The sequence below is a fragment of the Pseudophryne corroboree genome, chromosome 3 (genome assembly GCF_028390025.1).
Source record: "Pseudophryne corroboree isolate aPseCor3 chromosome 3, aPseCor3.hap2, whole genome shotgun sequence".
Lineage (NCBI taxonomy): Eukaryota > Metazoa > Chordata > Amphibia > Anura > Myobatrachidae > Pseudophryne > Pseudophryne corroboree.
In genome coordinates, this window is record NC_086446.1 from 679,254,163 (window position 1) to 679,275,577 (window position 21,415).

Consider the following 21,415-nt stretch of genomic DNA (forward strand, 5'->3'; position numbering starts at 1 on the left):
GATGCAGTGAGCCTGTTGCCAGCAGGTCTCACTGAAAATAAAAAACCTAAAACTAAACTTTCACTAAGAAGCTCAGGAGAGCCCCTAGTGTGCACCCTTCTCGGCCGGGCACAAAAATCTAACTGAGGCTTGGAGGAGGGTCATGGGGGGAGGAGCCAGTGCACACCAGGTGGTCCTAAAGCTTTACTTTTGTGCCCAGTCTCCTGCGGAGCCGCTATTCCCCATGGTCCTTACGGAGTTCCCAGCATCCACTAGGACGTCAGAGAAATGAGAATTTTAACTACAGAATATGAAGATACTTCTCTGACAATTACACGTAACTTCATATAGTTAGAATTCTCATGCTTCCTCTACAGGAGCAAATAACTCCATCGGTAAAGTGTCTGCTGTTAGTGTAACAGGTCATGGGTTCTAATCCTGGGTATGACTGCGAAGAAATGTGTGATTTAAAATAAAAGACAATTAAATGTATAAATACAGTATATAATTTTTTTTCCAGAACACACCACACACACACACACACACACACACACACACACACACACACACACACACACACACACACACACACACACACACACACACACACACGTACACATACATACATACATACATACATACATACATATATTTATCTTAATATAGGAAATAGGGGGGCACCAATATTTATCTTGCCTCCGGGCGACTGTGACGAACTTACGCCACTGGCACTGGGGCCTAAAAGCTGTAGTTATTTGACCGCCTAGTACAGTGGGAAATAATAAGAGAAATTAATGATGAACACTCCAACCACAGCGGCACTGCAAGCTTTATGAGACATGAAAGCTGGGAAGCAGAATGAATACATAGTAACAATGACAGCATATTCAGCAATTCTCTCACATTAATTCCTTCATGGAGAGTAAATGACAAAGGCATATTCTATGTCAGCCAGTGATGATAAGGCTTGAATGACAGTTGAAAGTTACCGAGTAGGCCTCTGGGGACACGTTCCGTAGCAAATGTGCTCACCAAAGAGAATGTGGATGTATCACAGCGAACTTGCCTGACGTTCGAACTTCTTTTACACAGTGCTGTAATGGAAAATTCCAGCTAAAATAATAGAAGTATGAAAGGGCTGTTAATAGCATTCACAAATATATGTGTAAAAATGTTCATATAAGAGGATTGGAATGGCATATGGCATTGCAGAAACATTTCTGCAGTTACTGGAGAATTCAGTGCAGTCTGAGACACATGGAAATTGCTGTAATTTATCTGGTTATAAGAACTGAAAATGTCTAAACAATTTAAATTTTCATACCTCCCAACTGTCACGATTTTTGCAAGACAGTACCATTTTTTGGGACTGTCCCACTGTCCCCGCTGCGGGTTGCAGTCTCCTGTGATGGTGGTGGTGGAGGGGGTAAGTTGGAGGCTCGTGTCACTCATCACTACTCTTCATAGCAGAGCAGCGTGTATAGACGCTGTGCGCATGCACACAGTGTCTGTTCACAGGATACAGAGGGACTGGGGGCATACCAGCAGCTCATAAAGAGCTGGCCATACCCCCACTGTGAGGTAAATGGGAGGCGTGGCAGGCGATTGCGACATTCCAGCAAAACCACGCCCTTTTATCAAAGCCATGCCCCCTTTTTGGGCAGGCGCAGCGAAGGTATGCATTTTGTAATAAAGTGGTGATGGAAAAAAAACCCACAGAATGGTAGATCATTAAAGATTTTGTATCTCAGGGCAACAACAAAAAAAAAAGCTAGATGTTTGTATTGGCCATCTTGATTTAAATAATATGAACATAAAAATCAATTTCTATTGATTTACATCAATTCAATGTATAACTCAATGCAGAGCCATAGCAGGGCGATAATGCAGTCTGGAATAGCCTTGTGCCCCCTTACTTCCCACACTAATGACTTCATGACATCACAGGGGGTGCGGCCAGCAGGACCAGGAAGAAGCAGGACGTTCCAGGACGGGTCTATACCAGGTACCTTGCAAGGCAAATTCAGGCCCTGGGTGGTGGTTTTGTTCGCACATCCCGTTATGGCCCTGACTCAATATTCTAGAAGCTTCTTTCCATTATACATGTAGAGTTTTTTTCATTTAGATTCCAAGTATTGTATGTGTCAAATCCTAACTTGCAACATTAAGAAACGCCACCAAAGCTGGAACAGGAATACAACTCCTCCGATTTAGGAGGATATGTACTAAGCAGTGATAAAAGTGGAGAAGTGAGCCAGTGGAGATGTTGCCCATGGCAACCAATCGGCAGTGACATAACATTTATAATTTGCATACTATAAGAGCATACAGAGCTGCTAATTGGTTGCAATGGGCAACTTCTCCACTGGCTCACTTCTCCACTTTTATCATTGCTTAGTACATGTCCCCCTAAGTCATGTATGGGGTATATCCACATCACAGTATGCATGGACACACTCTCGGTGGGAGCAATCAGCACTACTGTAGTGATAAGCCATTACCATCCTCTCTTGCCTGCTCCTGAAGTTAATATGAATTACTGCATGCATTGGAAGTACTCACGTCTACTACTTGAGGCATCCACTCACAAAGAACATGCACCCCAACTTCTCACATGGGGTAATGAACATGCCTGCCGCGGGATGGCGGGACGGTCCCCTTACTTCAGCTTTTCAAATCTGGATTGGTAACATGGAATAGGAAGATTACTGAAGCAAATGTATTATATTGTATTACTACAGTTTCAATTGTATCACACCATTATAGGATGCTGTACAACAAGAGACTTATTCAGGCACATCAGTCCCTGTACCATTGGAGCTCACAATCCAGTTTCCTTGTCTTGGGCATGTCTGTATCTTGGTCAGTTTACTTACAGGGCAGTTAATTTGCTAATTCCTTCAGCAAGAGTATGGGTGAGCATTACTAGATAAATGATAGCTATAATTTGATTGGTTGCTCTGGGCAACTTCTCCACTTGCCCTCTTTAGAAGGTTTTAGATATCTCCCCCATAACAAAAAAAATACAGCAATGTAGGTGTGGTACAAGATTCGACTCACGTGGTTAAAATAGCCGATGCGGTTTATAAAATGTGGTTTTAAAGAAAAAAAATCGCTTGCATCCCTGGTGGTCTAGGGTGACTCTGAAGCTCTCTGTGTGCTGCTGGGTCCCCTAGCCCTTCTCCCAGGGAAACTGGAATGCCTTCCCATAAAGCCTCCTCCATAAAAGAGGTATGAGGAGATAGGGAGAAAACTGGCAAACAAAGCCAGCTAAGTAGTTTCAAGGAGCAGCAAAGAGCTTCTACTCGTGGCAAGGAAACTTTGCTGGTGAATCTTGTCTGCCCGTCTTGGAGCTCAGATTCAGGCTACAGCTGGTGAGCCGGGACTCTTAGCAGCATCACTGAAGTCAGTTTTGGAGGGAACTTTCCCCCACTCCAGACATGCCGGCACCTGGGTGGTTACTAAGTCCACAGGTGGGCTAAGCCACAGAGGAGTGACCACTCCCCACTGTCCATTGGGGACAATGTTATGGGTAAGCATGCCAGACCCATGCACTTAAGCTGATTGGGTAAAAACTACAGGGCGAAACTAGCCCCTGTGGTATTGTGTGTTGGAGTTAGAGATGAGCGGATTCGGTTTTACTCGGATTTACTCGGTTCTCAAAACGGCATCTAATTGGCTCGCGGATGTCACGTGTTTTGGATAGCCAATCAGATGCCGTTTTGAGAACCGAGTAAATCCGAGTATAACCGAATCCGCTCATCTCTAGATGGAGTAAGATAAAAAAGGATGCTTGCGAGCCTGGTTTTATATATAACTTCTGTGACATCAAGAAGTGTTGCATGCTGTACCCTCTAAACAATACTTAAAAAGGGAAGAGTCTTTTCTAAAACTATTTGAGCAATAAACATCTTGCCTTTAAGACAACTACATCTGAAATCCTGCCACCAGCAGAACTACGCCAATGCGATTCTGTTTTCAGGCTGCTCTGGGTTGAGCCCAGCGTCTCCAAGGTCCACCCTCTACTAATGACCATGCAGGGCCTGGTCATGTTGAGAGACCAGTGGGAATAATCCGACGCCAATTAGGAAATGTGTGTCAGCAGCATGTTTATGCATACACAGCAGCAAGGGTATCAGGTGCTGATGGTAGGAGCCTAAGTCGTAATCAGCGGTTCCAGGTTTCGGTGAGAGAAGCTTGGTGGTGGCAGCAATATATCTTCCCACTGTGCAGTGTGTGGAGTCAGTAACAGGCGGTTAGTGATGGTAAGAGGGAATCCCCTATTGGCCCAGGTCTGGTGGCCTGAAATAAGTCTGTGATTGATTGGCGCAGGCAGCGAGGTGATTCTGGTCACGGTAGGATTCCCTAATAAAATGATCAAATTCACTGCTATTGGTGCGTGTTTTAACGGAGGATGGGTGAAAATAAAGAGCTTATTTTTAAAAGGTTATTTACTAACATTTGACAATAGTGCAGACCGGCGTTATAGCCATGGCTGGCAACCAAGTAGATATTTATATTATATACCTTTCTTTAGACAGAAAATAAGCTACTAACTGATTGTTTACTATGGTTTAATGCAAGTATTATTGATTGGCGACAGGTCATTAAAGTGTTAAATATATTGTTACCTACCTGCAATGTTATCATACTCCAGCCTTGGTGAAAGCAATGTGGAGATGTTATATGTTTTTTTGTACCTTTTCCAGTAATGAGTGCTGTAATCCTGACACTTTCTTCCCACAGTGTTCAAGGTTATACAGAAAAGGCCCTGCTCTCATTGTCTTGTCAAGGGCATGACTACGAGTGATGAAGACATTTTTTTCTAATACTGTCACTATATAGACAGATATTTCATAATGCACTATTATATACAAGGACAGGAGAGCACCGTAAATCAATGTTAGGCAGTAACTTAAACTAAGTATAACACTATGGCATTATTTTATTGAGGACCATGCATCTAGAAAACAGCTATAAATAAGCACACTGTGAGTCAGTGACAGCAGTACAGTACAGTGCATAATTGTGTGTCTCATTTAGCACCATGTTACACGTATAGTACACTTTGCTTTATGCTCCAGTGTACATACATTTCCCAAGGGGCTCCAATAGTGTCATACAATGAGCATCCCCTGCACAAAAGAGAACAAAGAAGGGCAAAGATTAGTAATGTCTCCCTCTTCATCAAATTGAATTGTTACTTTTCTTCCAATTAACTACTTACTGTATATAAACCATATGAATAAAACAAATTTACTAAAGGGTCTAATAAGGAAACCTGGAGGTACTCCCCACAGCAACCAATCATAATCTAGCTATCATTCTAGAAGGTGCTTGATTAATGATAGCTAGAATCTGATAGTTTGTCGCAGGCAATATCCCCACATTTTCTTTTTAGAAAGTTTAGTAAATCTACCCTTAAGGGAATCAGGGGGAGATTTATCAAAATTTGGAGAGAGATAAAGTATCAACCAATCAGCTCCTAACTCATTTTTGAAACACAGCCTGTTAAATGACAGTTAGGATCTCATTGGCTGGTATTTGATCTCTCTCCAAGCTATGATAAATCTCCCCGTTAAAGACAAAAACAAAACACAGTTTATAAAAGTTTCAGAAGCATATCAGTACAGAAGATATTTGTAATAAAAAATATAACCATGGGGAATGGGGAGATACAATATTCTAGATTTCCTATCAGGAATTCCTTTGAAGGACACAATCAGCCTCTCTCAGCCACATTTGTCAGAAAATAACTGATAACGGAAAACAATGGTTTACATTCAACTGCACAGCTAATGTAGAAATGTAAATAGACTGTCAAACATCTCCGGTGGTGTACATGTGTGGGAATTTTACTTTATATTTTACCCCTTGTCCACCAAAATCCTTTGTCTGACCCCGTGATTTGGAACACGGTTCCAAGTTGGTTCAGACCCAGGATTTATCCCATTTCCAATGCGGCGCCGATCTAGCATATATCCAGGATGGCACAGTTTACACTGAATGGGGGTGCAGTGCCAGCGCTTGGAGATGACGTCATCTCCAAGCGCCGCAAAACTCCCAGAACACCACACCGGCCGGCCGGGAGACGACGGGCGGCAGATGGCTGCCAACAGGCAGGGCGCGTTCAATGGATGCTGCCACACTGGAGACAAGCAGGGAGAGATTATAGCCTACCTGCATGGTAAGCGGGGACGCCATAAAATGCAGAACAGTCTGGACCATACGGGGAGGCTGCAATCTCTCCCTCCCCGGTAATGGCTATCATGGATTATGGGTTTTTGAGCCAATTACTACATTGTAAATGGGTTACCCGGGTCAGATGACCCCGGTAACTCGTTTCCACTGCAACTCACCCAGGTTTTTCCTGGTAAAAAAACCCTGCTAGGTACCTGGGAGGGATTCCTGGGTGACTAGACCCAGGTAGAGCTGTTTCCACTGACAAAAATTCCGGGTTGGTGCGCATTTCATGTCAGCGAAAATGGATATTAGTAAAAGTTGTACATAAAGCGATTTGCATTTCATATTTAGTAGCAAATGACTCTTGCTGGGAAATGGTTCCAAAAAGAACCTGTGTCAGTCAAGGCTAAAAAGTGGTGGTCTCTTATGCAATAACTTTACTGCTGGGTATCAGTGGTGGTTCTAGGGGCAGGCAAGCAGGGCAGTTGCCCGGGGTGCACTCACAGTCCCTTTGCTTGTAGCATCTAATTTCGTGGTGCCCGCCTGCTCTTGTCTTTCAGCTGCTACTATTGGATGCTGCACTGCAACCTAAGGCAGTTACTACAACTGCATGCCAGGTGGAAGTGACGTATTGGGAACCCCCACGTCTGGAAGTTCCTGCTCTGTCCATCTGAGAGACGGATGGGAGCCATGGACCCACTGCCTCTACCACACCTGAAGTTTTTGGTACGCTGCGCACCCACCCATACCGCAGGAAAATGGACAGAGTGGAACACCTGCATTACACTAGGGAGGATAGAAGAACAAGTTGTGTCATTTAGAGATAGTTCTATCACTCAGTAATGTGTGTGGTCCAGTATGCTTCTGGTCCCTGTGCAATCTGTGTGTGTATATGCAGCTCTACTGTGATGTAACAGGTATATGCAGCTACACTGTATTGTAATGTGTATAGGCGGCTGTACTGTGGTGTAACGTGTATAAGCAATCCCACTGTGGTGTAACATGTATAAGGTGCTCTACCGTGGTGTAACAAGTATAAGCAGTTCTACCGTGGTGTAACAAGTATAAGCAGCTCTACTGTGGTGTAACATGTATAAGCAGTTCTACTGTTCTGTAACATGTATAAGCAGCTCTACTGTGGTGTAACATGTTTAAGCAGGGTGTGTGGTGGTGGTGGTGGTGGACCCAGCTGAGCCAATGTGCAATAGGGCGCAGGAGGCCAGAGGGGTGGGGATTGAAATGCCGATGGTTGGGGGGTGTACTAGGGTGTGAGAATCAGGATAAAGCGGATCGCCGCTCAGCAATGGGCTTGTGCAAAGAATCCATTCGCACGGGCATTCGAAAGGAGATTGACAGGAAGAAGCCATTTGTGGGTGTCAACTGACCGTTTTCTGGGAGTGGTTGGAAAAACACAGGCGTGTCCATGCGTTTGCAGAGAGGGTTCCTGACATCAGTTCCGATCCCGGACAGGCTGAAGTAATTGCAGTGGCTGAGTAAGTCCCTGGCTACTCAGATACTGCACAAAATCTGTTTGTACAGCTCTGCTACACATGCATTCGCACACTTGCAAAGCGAAAATACACTCCCCTATGGGCGGTGATTATGCAAACGCAGGACTGCAAAAAAAACCAGCGAGCGAATAGGTCTGAATTAAGCCCTATATTTTAATATTCATTATAGTGACAGCTGTGCATTTAAATACACAAAGGGTATTTAAATTATATATCACGCCCAATCTCCTTTCTAAGGTGATCCCTATTATTGCGCATATCGGGCCCATAGTAATCAGGTTTAGCTGCGTAAAGGGTTAGGGAGCCTCGCTCCCCCTTGGGGAGCGAGCTGAAATGATGATACAACACCCGTCAGCAGAAACAGAACGGGTGTGGAAGGGGGCTGAAAGAATTGAATACCGTGCAAAGTGTTTAAGTCACAAAAATTAAAAAGGGAAAGGTGTTAAACAGCTGAACAAACATTGAACAATATCTCATCATAGGTAATTTCATTTTAATAGGAATTTCCATATGTTCTGGCCCTAAATATCTTGCCTTTGATTCAAAAATCACCATGCACCACAAATTGCTTTTATTCATACCACTCCATTGTATTATCTCTCAGGCTTTAACAGCCTTTACTTGTCCAGCATCTCACCCCTCGGGGCAAATTGACCTATCTCAATAATCCACCCTTCTCTTATTAACACTCATGAGCTTTTTTCTTATGTTTATACATTGACTGTAACATCCTCAACCTTTCATCATAAAAAAACGTTCACTCACATCTTACAAATATATGTATCTCTCTCTCATTCTTTCAGCTAGTGATATATCACAAAATCAGAACCCTGACACATGTCCTAATCACATACAGCCAATTCACAATGGTATATAAATTTAGCTAATCTCATAAATATTATGTGATTCCCATCACTCTCTAAACCACTTAAATGTGACATTTTTAATGCACGCTCTTTTTGTAATCAATCAGGGCCGGACTGGCCATCTGGCACTTCTGGCACATGCCAGAAGGGCCGATGGTCTGGTTGGCCGATCCGGTCCACAGGGAGCCGGGAAGGCTGCACTTAACATTAGATTATGCTCCAGATAACTGCATGTAATTAAGCTAGTTGAGCTCCACATATTTTGCATAAACCACTTAAGTCCGGTGGCCTTAGATATTGGTTGTGAGAGTCCATTAATTATAAACAGTTCATAACATACTAATACCCAGTTTTCAATAGATTAGTTAAGTAATTATTAGTTGTTGCTACTTTCAAGTCATAAATAACATCCATACAAACCCGGTTGTTAGTGGTTTCAGTTGCTGGATGCTAGTCCATTGGCATTGGGAGTATGCTCTACTGCATATATTTGATACTATATAAGAAACTGTTAATAAGATCCAAAAGAAAAGCATTGTGATATGCTCCAAGTGCTACATGTAAATTAGCCAACTCAGCTCCACATATGTTGGGTTGGTACAAGTCCTCTTACTTCCCAGCATGGGGTGGCCAATCCTGGGATCGGTATCGGTGGGATCCCGGAATTCAGACCAAAAAACGTCTGAGATTCAATCCTGGGGATTGAGGGATCAGCGTTGAGTGTCCTCAGGACGCTCAGACGCTGCCCGTCTCCCTCCTCCCAGCTCCCCCTGCGCACGCCGCAGCGTGACCTGTAACTCTGAGGTCACGCTGCGCAGTCACTCACCAGCCCATCACCCGCCGCCGAGGCTGGAAAGCCGTCTGTTGGCCGCCGCAAAGGTGGATCAAGTTTTTCCCACCCGCCTGCCCCAGCAGTTAGGTGAGTTATGTTTGCGGGCGGGGAGAGGCGGGCATTGTGGAGCGGGGCGGGGACGGGCGGATTTAAAGTAAAAGAGCCAATCCCAGATATCCCAGGATTGACCATTTTTCAATCCTGATACCCGGGATTGAAAAATTGGCCAGGGATTCGCCACCCTAGAGGTGCACCAGCGAGTAAGGTCTATGTGATACACCTGTGATTCAGATAGAGATACACATGGAAAGCCCTGGTGTAGTTAGATGGTTTCATCAGGATGTAGTTACATTGGTGGCAGTCAGGATCCCGGCGGTCAGGATACCGATGCCGGAAACCTGACCACTGACAATGCTGCCAGCCGGAATCCCAACTAACAGGGGCTATTCCCACTCGTGGGTGTCCACGACACCCATAGAGTGGGAATAGAACCTGTGGAGAACACAGCAAGCCCACAAGGGTCTTCATTGCGCTCGCCAACCCCCCGCCGGCATTCTAGCGGTGGGATCCCGGCGTCAATATGCTAACAACCGGTTTCCCGGCCACCGGCATCCTATACCCAATGTGTTTCATCCTATGGAGAGAGAGTTTGTTGCCGTTCCGTCACGGTTGAGGTCAAGAGAGTGACAGGAACATAAATTAGATCTGGAACCGATAGCATCATTTCTCATACGTCCTAGAGGATGCTGGGGATTCCAAAAGGACCATGGGGTATAGACTGATCCGCAGGAGCTTGGGCACACTATAAAGACTTAAACTGGGTGTGAACTGGCTTCTCCCTCTATGCCCCTCCTCCAGACCTCAGTTAGACTTTGTGCCCAGGAGTGATGGGTCACACACTAGGGGAGCTCTCCTGAGTTTCTCTGAAAGACTTTGTTAGGTTTGTTATTTTCAGGCAGACCTGCTGGCTACAGGCTCCCTGCATCGTGGGACTGAGTGGAGAGAAGCAGGACCTACTTCTTCTTAGTTCAAAGGCTCTGCTTCTCGGCTACTGTACACCATTAGCTCCAGAGGGTTCAATCACTTGGTGCGCCTAGCTGCTTGTTCCCGGAGCCACGCCGTCACCCCCCTCACAGAAGCCAGAAGAAAGAAGCCGGGTGAGTATGAGAAGAACAGAAGACTTCAGTGACGGCAGAAGACTTCAGTAACGGAGGTAACAGATTGTGCTACACTCCATGCTCCCACACACCAACGCACTCACAGGGTGCAGGGCGCTGAGGGGGGAGCGCCCTGGGCAGCAGGTTGCTGATGTCTTTTTTATTGTAGCTGGCAAAAAAGTATCTGGGTGCCTGAGCACCGTGTCCCATACCCCCGCCAGCATATACTGCGCACTGCGCGCCATTACTCCCCCGCCGCAGGCTTCCATGGGTGCGGGCCGCTGGGGGGGAGCGCCCTGGGCAGATGGGTTAAGGCCTCTGTGACTCTGGAGGTGCCGGAGCTCCGTGCTCCGGACACCCGACACTATGTATAGCGCACTAGGCGCCATTTCCCCCCGACTTGCAGAGTAAGCTGGCGAGGCCGGGGCTCCGTGTCTCGGACCCCGCCAGCGTGGTGTAGCGCACTGGGCGCCATCTCTCCACCGCCACCGGCCCCATGGGTGCAGGACGCTGGGGGGGAGCATCCTGGGCAGCGGATTAAAACTTCCACAGGTAAGCTGGTGGGGCTGGGGCTCCGTGTCTCGGACCCCGCCAGCGTGTTAGAGCGCACTGTGCGCTATCTATTCACCGCCACCGGCCCCATGGGTGCAGGACGCTGGGGGGGAGCATCCTGGGCAGCATTTCTTAACTCTTCCCGGGCGGGGGGAGCATACCCGGACTCCGGGTGTCTTCACCCCGCCAGGGCACCGCAGCGTGAGCGCTGCGCTCCATCGCTCCCACACACCAACGTTTTCCGTGGGTGCGGGGGGCCGCCCTGGGCTGCGTGTTGGATATATAGGGATATATACAGGGGATTAATCCCTGTATATAAGTCCCTAGCTAAATTTCAGATATATGTTGGGCGGGCTTAAGCGCGCCGGGAGGGGGCGGAGCTTAGCCCTTACACAGGAGTGGGCGCTATTTTCCCTCAGGTCCCCGACAAAATTTACTGAAGGATGGGGGACACAGTGCTTTTAATGCTATATGGCTGTAATATAGCATTCGGTTACTTAATGGGCGCATAATCCTGGTTGTGTTAACATAAAGTCACTGTTTCCCTTTTTATTTACCCACTATTGGGTAGTCGACATGTGTCGACAGGTGTGAGGGCTTTGTCAAAAGCTCCTGTGGGGATAACTGTCGGTTTCGCCGACGCTTGCCGGTACTTGATTCAAACGACTAAGTATTAGCAGTTTGCGTTTGTGTGCTTAAAAACAAGGACACGCCAGGGGAGACACGGCGGTCGGTCGATGCCTTGTTGGTATCAACGGTAATTCCTGGGTAAAAGAATTAACAGGCTGTTATTGCCTTGTACCTGTATTGGTATATATATATGTTATATATATATATAAGGAGGGGGAGTGTTATTACAATTATAGATGTATGCTTCCCTCAGACCCCTTGGGGTTCCAGGGTTATTATTATTTTTGCCCGCTTAATATTCCGTGCTGTCGACATTTACTCAGTTTCTGTCGGCCGGAAACTTCCTGGTAGATCCACATCGGGAGCACGTCAGTACATGGTCATACACATTCACAACACATTACTGTCACTAGGGACCTGACGGGTCTGGACAATCCACTTGCGTATAGGTTGTTTCTATATGTATATATGTGTAAATATAACTTTATATATGCATGATTACGATATGGGTGTTTTACTGTGTGTTACAGTATGTATATCCATGAATGCTGAAATAATGGTATTCTTCTCATGTGCTGGTCGCTCTGTTGATTAAGCTCTAGATTGGCCGGGACGAGTTGGTTTCGATCCTCTCAAGGAGTCCGAATATTAGTCTCTTCACAACGCGGAGAGTAAATTATGACAGTCAACTCCTGGTCGACGCAGAGCCCGGTCGCAAAGGATCATACACAGGAAGCTAAGTGATATTTTATTTCTATACTTTGACCTTATTTGCAATGTATGCACTTGAGGGAGTGTGGTAGTTGGGTAAGCATCCGATAGAATTACCCTACACAGAGTGGGTAGGCTTGCCTATGTTTATCTTTCCTTATTACATTGCAACAGGCTGCCACGTGACAGCAGGTGGTGTGACCGGAAAAATGCGGAGGAGGTCTCCGGGAGATGCTGGAGGGAGGTATACAGCTGTTTGGTGTGGCCTCTGTTCAGTCAATCTCGGCGGTATCCGCTGGTAAGTCTAAATTCGTGAGTTAACCTCCTTCACAACGGTTGATGACGCATTCTTTTGTGGGATGCAGTCGTTTAACCGGTTCGATACCGTTCCTTTTTCCTTTTCTGTGTAGACAGTGGAAGGTGAAAAGGTAAGTGTTCTGCAGCCTGGTTAGGTTCGCAGAAGTGTACGTAGTTTCTGTTTCCACTACATACACCACTTGTCGCTGAGTCTATCTGGCTGGTCCCCACTCCGGTGACCACTTGTCTACTAATTTTTAGTTAGTCCAGTAATAGACTAGGACCTGTGAGTTATTTATAGAAGCCAAAGGGGAACATTCTGAGTTATGGTTGTTTCCCCTTACTGTTTTTTCTAATAGTTTTTGCCTCTCCCCTATGGTAGGGGAGGTAACACGCGACGCCATACAGAGGTGCGTCACGTTCAGGACATTGTCTGGTTGTCCCTGTAAAAAGGGTGAATATCTCTGACTGTTCTTCGGCGCAGGAATTGGCCTGTTGTTCCCAACGACGTAGATGTCAGAAGTGGGTTTCAGAGTAGATACTGACCGGTTAAGGTTCGGTGTTTTTCCTGTGGAAAGAGGTCTGAGGATCCAGAGTTGGATCGGCTTTGAGGTGACACCTCATCAATAGGTTCCATTAATAAGACAGATGGATGCGACATAAGAGGCCTTTTTCGAAGAGCAAGTCTAATACCAGAGTGGTTTTCATGGGACCAGTTGGAAATGTGCTCCGGGTCTCACCTGCGCATGCACCGAAATATAATCAAAACGGGCAGGACATCGCGCCTGTGGTGTCTGCTCGGTTCTTTCCTTCTAGAGGAATGAAGGTTAGGGATCCAGGTTTAGATCCTGGTGTCAGGGCATATAGATCTCCGAAGCTGGGGAGCAGTCCTTTGCAAGGAACGTATTTCCAGAGGATGTGGTCAAGTTGGGAAATTTGTCTGCTGTAGGCTTTCTTGAATTAAGAGCTATTTTAGACGAACGTATTCTTCGTGTTCTGCCCGTGTTAATTCTGACAAAAGACTTGTCAGCAATGGCGTAAGTAAGCCGCTAGGGCGGAACAAGGAAAAAGCAGCAATGGCAGAAGTTGCACAGTTTGCAGTTGAGGGGGAAATCTGGTAAACGCTATGTTAGCAGTCTTCGTTTCGGAGGTAAACAACGGAGAAATAGATTTCCTTTGCGGACATGATATCCAGCTGGGAAAAATACTGTCATCATCGAGAAGCTTTCCCAGACGTGACAAGGTCTTTGTGGAGTGTCGCAATTGGACATGTTGGTGTCTCGCCTCAACGAGAAGCCTCGAGGAGATTGTTCCAGGTTAAGGGACACTCAGGATATAGCAGCGGACATCCTCGTGACACCGTGGGTGTTTTTAGTCAGTCTAGGTGACCTCTCCGCTTCCACTTTTCTGACAGTGGTAAGCGTAAGATGTTCGATGGTTCCGATGATCCTCTGAAATCCGGTCTAGCCAGAGAGGGTTGGCTATCCAGTTTTCATGGTTTACTCATAGAAAATTACTGCCCTTTTCCTGTACGTGAGGTAATGTTACAAAAAGATTGGGGCGTGTATCAGGACTTACCGCGGCTGCGTCTAACGGCGGGGCGGTTGAATGTCGTATCCTAAGCCAATGGGTGTTCCCAGTGAAGTTGTTTCTTCAATTCTTCAGGCTAGGAAAGAGCTGACGGCACAGCATTACCACCGTTGTTGGAGTAATTATGTGTCTCGGTATCTATCCAGGAAGGCTCCTATGGAGGACTTTCAGCTAGGTAGTGCTTATCCATACTTTACAAGCCAATGTGGAGGCGAACCTAATAAGTTTCTTTACGAAATTTCTCTTTTGAAAGTGGTCAGGCTTTTGACTTTGACGTCCGCAAGGCGGGTGTCGGAAGTGGTGGTTTTGTCTCACAAGAGCCTTGTTTGATCTTTCAGGTGGATAGAGAGGAATTAAATACTAGGTTGGTAGTGCTACCAAGAGTGATTTCTGGGTTTCGCAGAATTCGGCCTATTTTGATGCCGAGGGTTACTTAGGCATTAGCTGGTTCAAATTCCCTTGATCTAGCCAGGGATTTGAGTATGTAAGTCATCAATTTGGCTCAGTGTGGAGGAACAGAGGCCCGGTTTGTCTGGTATGTTCCCAGCTTACTTTGGGAGACTGCGTTATGCAGTTTGTTACATGCTGAATCTGTAATGCGGCTTGGCATGTTCGTTCTACGGCTGCTTTGCCGTCACCGAAGTCGGTGAAGGTTCTTTCTTTTGGGAAGATGGGCTTTTCTTGGGCGAATACCCAAGGAGTCTCGGCGGTTCAACTTTGCCGAGCGGATTCTTGGTCGGAGTCAAACGCTTTTGCGATGCTCTACAAGTTTGATACTCTGATTTTTGGGGACATTATGTTTGCTCATTCGGTGCTGCAGAGTCGTCCGCACTCTCCCGCCCGTTTTGGAGCTTTGGTATAAACCCCATGGTCCTTTTGGAATCCCCAGCATCCTCTAGGACGTATGAGAAAATAGGATTTTGGTACCTACCGGTAAATCCTTTTCTCTTAGTCCGTAGAGGATGCTGGGCGCCCGTCCCAGTGCGTACGGGGTCTGCAGTTATTGCTTTTGGTTACACCCTGGTGGTGTGTCTTCTCTGTCTGGCGGTTGCTACGGTTGTTCATGACATAGCATGCGGGGTCGTATTTTTGCGTCTGTGGAGACACGGGTTGTTACATATGTGTTTTGTTCATGCCGTTGGCTGGTATTCTACTGAATGCCACGTTCTTCGGTGTGTTTGAGGTGTGAGCTGGTATGACACTCACCGTGTTTATAACAATAAATTCTTTCCTCGAAATTGTCCATCTCTCCTGGGCACAGTTTTCTAACTGAGGTCTGGAGGAGGGGCATAGAGGGAGGAGCCAGTTCACACCCAGTTTAAGTCTTTATAGTGTGCCCAAGCTCCTGCGGATCCGTCTATACCCCATGGTCCTTTTGGAATCCCCAGCATCCTCTACGGACTAAGAGAAAGGGATTTACCGGTAGGTACCAAAATCCTATTTTTGAAGATAATTCAAAGTTTTGCCATCCAGGAAATTACTTCATGTATTATACTCTCCTTCCCTGCTGGCATCATGCTTCCCCAGGCATATCATGCTTTGCCTCCACCACCGTGCTTGTATTATGCTCTGACTCCCCGCACTGCTTTTATTGTGCATCCCTGCTTATATTACGCTTTCCTCCCCTGTTGGTATAATGCTCCCTTACTTGAATTATGCCTCCACCACCCTGCTGGTATTATACTGATCATCCCACTTCATGTACTATGCCTTCTTCCTGGTATAATGCCTCCCCTATCCTGCTTGTATTATACCATTCCCACCCTACTTGTATTATGCTCTGCCTCCCCTGCTCGGCTTGTATTATGCTCTGCACCCCCCCCCCCCCCCCGCTTGTATTATGCATTCCCCGCCCTGCTTGTATTATGCTCCCCCCCGCTTGTATTGTGCTCTGCCTCCTCCATCCTGCTTGCATTATGCCCTGCCTCCTCCACCCTGCTTGCATTAGGCCCTGCCTCCTCTACCCTGCTTGCATTATAAGTTGCCTCCTATACCCTGCTTGCATTATGTTCTGCCTCCTCTACCCTGCTTGAATTATGTTCTGCCTCCTCCACCCTGCTTAAATTATGCTCTTCTCCTCTGCTGATATTCTACTCACCTGCTTGTTTCATGCTTCCCCACCATGCTTGTATTATGCTCCCATCTCATGCTGGTATTATGCTCCCTGCTTGTATCATGCTCTTCCTCCCCTACCTGTTTTATTACAGTATGCTTTGCTCCATCCCGTCCCAATTGTTTAATACTCTGCTTCCCCTCTCCACTTGTATTATGCTCTGCTTTCCCTCCCTGCTTGTATTATACCTAACTCACCCAGCTAGTATTACTCTTCTCTCCTGTGCTGGTATTTAGAACTGATTCCCCTCCCCTGCTTGTATTATGCACTTCTTCCCCTTTCCAGCTTGTTTATGCTCTGCTTCCCCTCCCCTGCTTGTATTGTGCACTGCTTCCTCTCCCCTGCTTGTATTATGCTCTTCTTCCCCTCCCCTGCTTGTATTATGTTCTGCCCCCCTCCTCATCTTGTATTATGCCCTTCTTCCCCTTCACTGATTGTATTATGCTCTTTTCCCCCTCCCCTGCTTGTATTTTATGACCTGCTTCCCTTCTCCAGCTTGTATTATACCCTGCTTCCCCTCCCGATTGTATTATGCTCTTCCCCTTTCCAGCTTGTTTTATGCCCTGCTTCTCTCCCCTGCTTGTATTATGCACGTCTTCCCTCCCCCTGCTTGTATTATGCTCTTCTTCCCCTCCTCAGTTTGTATTATGCCCTTCTTCCCCTCCATAGCTTGTATTATGCCCTTCTTCCCCTCCCCAGCTTGTATATTATGCCCTGCTTCTCTCCCCTGCTTGTATTATGCTCTTCTTCCCCTCCCCTGCTTGTATTATGCTCTTCTTCCCCTTCTTTGCTTGTATAATGCTCTTCTTCCCCTCCTCAGCTTGTATTATGCAATTCTTCCCCTCCCCAGCTTGTATTTTATGATCTGCTTAACCTTTCTAGCTTGTATTATACTCTACTTCTCCTCCCCTGCTTGTATTATGCCCTGCTTCCCCTCCCCTGCTTGTATTATGCCCTGCTTCCCCTCCCCTGCTTGTATTATGCCCTGCTTCCCCTCCCCTGCTTGTATTATGCGCTGCTTCCCCTCCCTTGCTTGCATTATGCCCTGCTTCCCCTCCCGCTTGTATTATGCCCTGCTTCCCCTCCCCTGCTTGTATTATGCTCTGCTTCCCCTCCCTTGCTTGCATTATGCCCTGCTTCCCCTCCCCTGCCTGTATTATGCGCTGCTTCCCCTCCCCAGCTTGTATTTTGTGATCTGCTTAACCTTTCTAGCTTGTATTATACTCTACTTCTCCTCCCTTGCTTGTATTATGCTCTGCTTCCCCTCCCCTGCTTGTATTATGCCCTGCTTCCCCTCCCCTGCTTGTATTATGCCCTGCTTCCCCTCCCCTGCCTGTATTATGCGCTGCTTCCCCTCCCCAGCTTGTATTTTATGATCTGCTTAACCTTTCTAGCTTGTATTATACTCTACTTCTCCTCCCTTGCTTGTATTATGCCCTGCTTTCCCTCCCCTGCTTGTATTATGCCCTGCTTCCCCTCCCCTGCTTGTATTATGCGCTGCTTCCCCTCCCTTGCTTGCATTATGCCCTGCTTCCCCTCCCCTGCCTGTATTATGCGCTGCTTCCCCTCCCCAGCTTGTATTTTATGATCTGCTTAACCTTTCTAGCTTGTATTATACTCTACTTCTCCTTCCCTGCTTGTATTATGCTCTGCTTCCCCTCCCCTGCTTGTATTATGCCCTGCTTCCCCTCCCCTGCTTGTATTATGCCCTGCTTCCCCTCCCCTGCTTGTATTATGCGCTGCTTCCCCTCCCCAGCTTGTATTTTATGATCTGCTTAACCTTTCTAGCTTGTATTATACTCTACTTCTCCTCCCCTGCTTGTATAATGCCCTGCTTCCCCTCCCCTGCTTGTATTATGCCCTGCTTCCCCTCCCCTGCTTGTATTATGCGCTGCTTCCCCTCCCTTGCTTGCATTATGCCCTGCTTCCCCTCCCCTGCTTGTATTATGCCCTGCTTCCCCTCCCCTGCTTGTATTATGCTCTGCTTCCCCTCCCTTGCTTGCATTATGCCCTGCTTCCCCTCCCCTGTCTGTATTATGCGCTGCTTCCCCTCCCCAGCTTGTATTTTATGATCTGCTTAACCTTTCTAGCTTGTATTATACTCTACTTCTCCTCCCTTGCTTGTATTATGCTCTGCTTCCCCTCCCCTGCTTGTATTATGCGCTGCTTCCCCTCCCCTGCTTGTATTATGCCCTGCTTCCCCTCCCCTGCCTGTATTATGCGCTGCTTCCCCTCCCCAGCTTGTATTTTATGATCTGCTTAACCTTTCTAGCTTGTATTATACTCTACTTCTCCTCCCTTGCTTGTATTATGCCCTGCTTCCCCTCCCCTGCTTGTAGTATGCCCTTCTTCCCCACCCCAACTTGTATTATGCTCTGCTTCCCCCATGTTATGCTCTTCTATACTGTTTGTATTACACTCCCCTCCGCTGCTTGTATTATTCCCTGCTTCCCCGCCCAATATGTATTATTCTCTCCTCTTCCCCTCTATTTACTGGTACTATACTCCGCCCCCACCACTAACTTTTGCTTACTGCCAGCTGCCTCAGGCCCACCTAATTTGCAGGACGCAGTGAGTGACACATCAGTTCAGAGGCATTGGCTGGTCTCGAGCTCTGTTCCTGGGCTCAGTCTGTCCACTGTCATTCTGCTTCCCTGTTACAGGCCCCAATGTGGGACAGGCAGAGAACAAGACTTCCTCCATAATTTCTGCCAGTACATAAGACTTTAGGGAAGCTAAAATATCTTCACCTTTCACATAGTTTTCCACCAGCCTCTACCACAGTAACTACAGTGCATATTAGGGTCACCAGCTCTAGTTATTATTGATGTTGATTATTAACAAATGACTGATGCATTCACTGTGTATGAAAATATTTCAGTCACTTGATAGCAGCCAGCCTTTGTTATTCTCCCTCTGTGCTTCAGGAACTGGTAGAACAGGCTACAGGACTGCACCTGTATGCAGCGTGTTGGAGGTGGCCACTTGTTACTGTAACCCAACTGGGCGTCCTTGGTCAACATGCCGTTCACATTATACTATAGTGGCTCTAAGTAATTTACTGATAATAGATATTTTATTTTTCTTATTAAAGGTAATATGCAAATATAGATACTTATGTAAACGTTTCTACACTATTATAAATCATAAGTATATAGCGCTGCTGCTGCTGCTATAAAGTGCCCGTCACCCACTCAGAGTCGGCGCACCTGTTTGTGGGACTAACCAATATTTAGGAGAATGCAGCCTATCAGTTCAATAGGAGCTAGTGATGTCATGAAGACATGAGACCCACCTTTCTCATAAGCCATTTCCCTTTTTCAGTGTCCAAAGACACTCCCACTAAATCGTAACTATGGGGACGTACCCTAGTTACCAGCGAATAAATAAGTGGAATTTTAGTACAGCCAGTTAAAAGACTGCATTCATTATAGGTAGGTAGCAGGTGCACCTTAAAAGCACTTATATTTTCTTATTTATAACAAATCAGACCGTAAGATGTGACCTAATTTACCCCACATACAGAGAGCAGCGCACATTTATGATAAGGTAACTATAAGTAATGAAGCAAAACAGGATACGCTGTGATTAGATCTGAGACCTGCCAGCACTCATGTAGTGCAGACAATGGTAATGATCATGTTGCTACAACAAAGAAACATAATTGCATTTATTAAAGAGTGAAAACATATACAATAAATACATAAATAAGTTATATGTCGAAAAAGGAGATACTTATTATTGCCTAATTAACGCCTTTGTTCTACTGTAATAAAAATAATATACGGTACATATTTAATCCCACGTAGGTTGCGTTTTCCTTTTATTTTTTTAAACATCTACTTTTTACCTTTGTCACATGAAGCTCACGGTCATTTTTCCATAATATTTTCCTATAATGTAATTGATTATGTGTGAGAGATTTGAATGGCTGCCATTGCAAAAATATCTGTCTCACACGTGGCCATACACTGTCAGATTAAACTCACCATCAGACAGACCAATTATCTGACATGCTGGGAACATATAAAACCAGAGGGTGGCAATACCTGGTGCAGTAAAGAATCTGCGCCTGAAAAGGGGCATGACCTTGCAGTCAGGGGGCGTGGCCTCACGGGATGTCCTCGTTCACTCTAATCCCGGTTGTGGACTAACAGGGAGGAGCGTGGCCTCGTCAGAAGCCCCTTATCATAATTTTGGGGGCGTGCCCAGCAGAGATGCTGGGCTGCCCCCACATACTCTGCCTGTACTGCTAGCTCCTCTTCACTGACAGGAGCCTGGTGCTATGCAATAATGTCACAGTGCAGCACCCGCCTCCATGTCACAGTGGAGGAGCTGGCATTTAGGTGTCAACCCTTGGAATGGTGACAGCCAGTTGTAGTCCGCACCTCCCTTTTCATGCCTTTGTACAATACCCCTGCCATACACTGTCAGATAATTGGTTTGTCTGTTGAGATATCTGAGTACAAATGATCACATCTGTTCACCATGCTGAAGATTTTTCATGACCGACAACTGCGTTACAGTCACAAAGTTCTACATGAATCACATGCATCATGCAGGCTGATAAGGGGGCGGGGGCTTGGCCTGCTCTGGAGAGATGGCTTCTAAAAGCCTTTCTACTCACATCATGTCATGTGACTGGTTGCCATGGTAATTGCATGACCATGAACCAACTGCACATTGTTAATAGCACCTTGAATCACAACTCAAAAGAAAAAAGTTCTAAAAACAATGTGTGTTCTTTCAGGTAACCAGACAGATTTTTGTTAACACATCTTAATCATAGTTGCCTCCCTCAGTAGTCCAGCAATCTCCCTGATTGCACCTTACCCCCATTATATAGCTGCTACATCATTGGGGTAAAAAAATAAATCAGAGATACATACATTCAAATGAGCTTATCAGTGCCATGTCCCTGCATTGTTGATAATGCACAATGATATCTATATGGCTACACCCATTTTAAAGAAGGTTTCTCATGGCCACATACA

The 21,415-nt window shown here is 46.2% G+C and overlaps 1 long non-coding RNA gene across 2 annotated transcripts; it reads right to left on the bottom strand.

Annotated features, from left to right (window-relative positions):
• Positions 1-796: 796 nt before the first annotated feature.
• LOC135058165 (uncharacterized) lies at positions 797-21,140 on the bottom strand. 2 transcript variants are annotated; one of them, XR_010244651.1, is made up of 5 exons: positions 20,471-21,140; positions 20,272-20,314; positions 4,615-5,114; positions 2,542-2,657; positions 797-1,092 (listed from the first exon to the last, which is right to left on the bottom strand). It is a non-coding gene; the product is annotated as an uncharacterized LOC135058165 (long non-coding RNA). The 2 variants fall into 2 exon arrangements; XR_010244650.1 differs by lacking the exon at positions 20,272-20,314 and having other exon boundaries at positions 20,471-21,137.
• Between the last annotated feature and the right edge of the window lie 275 nt (positions 21,141-21,415).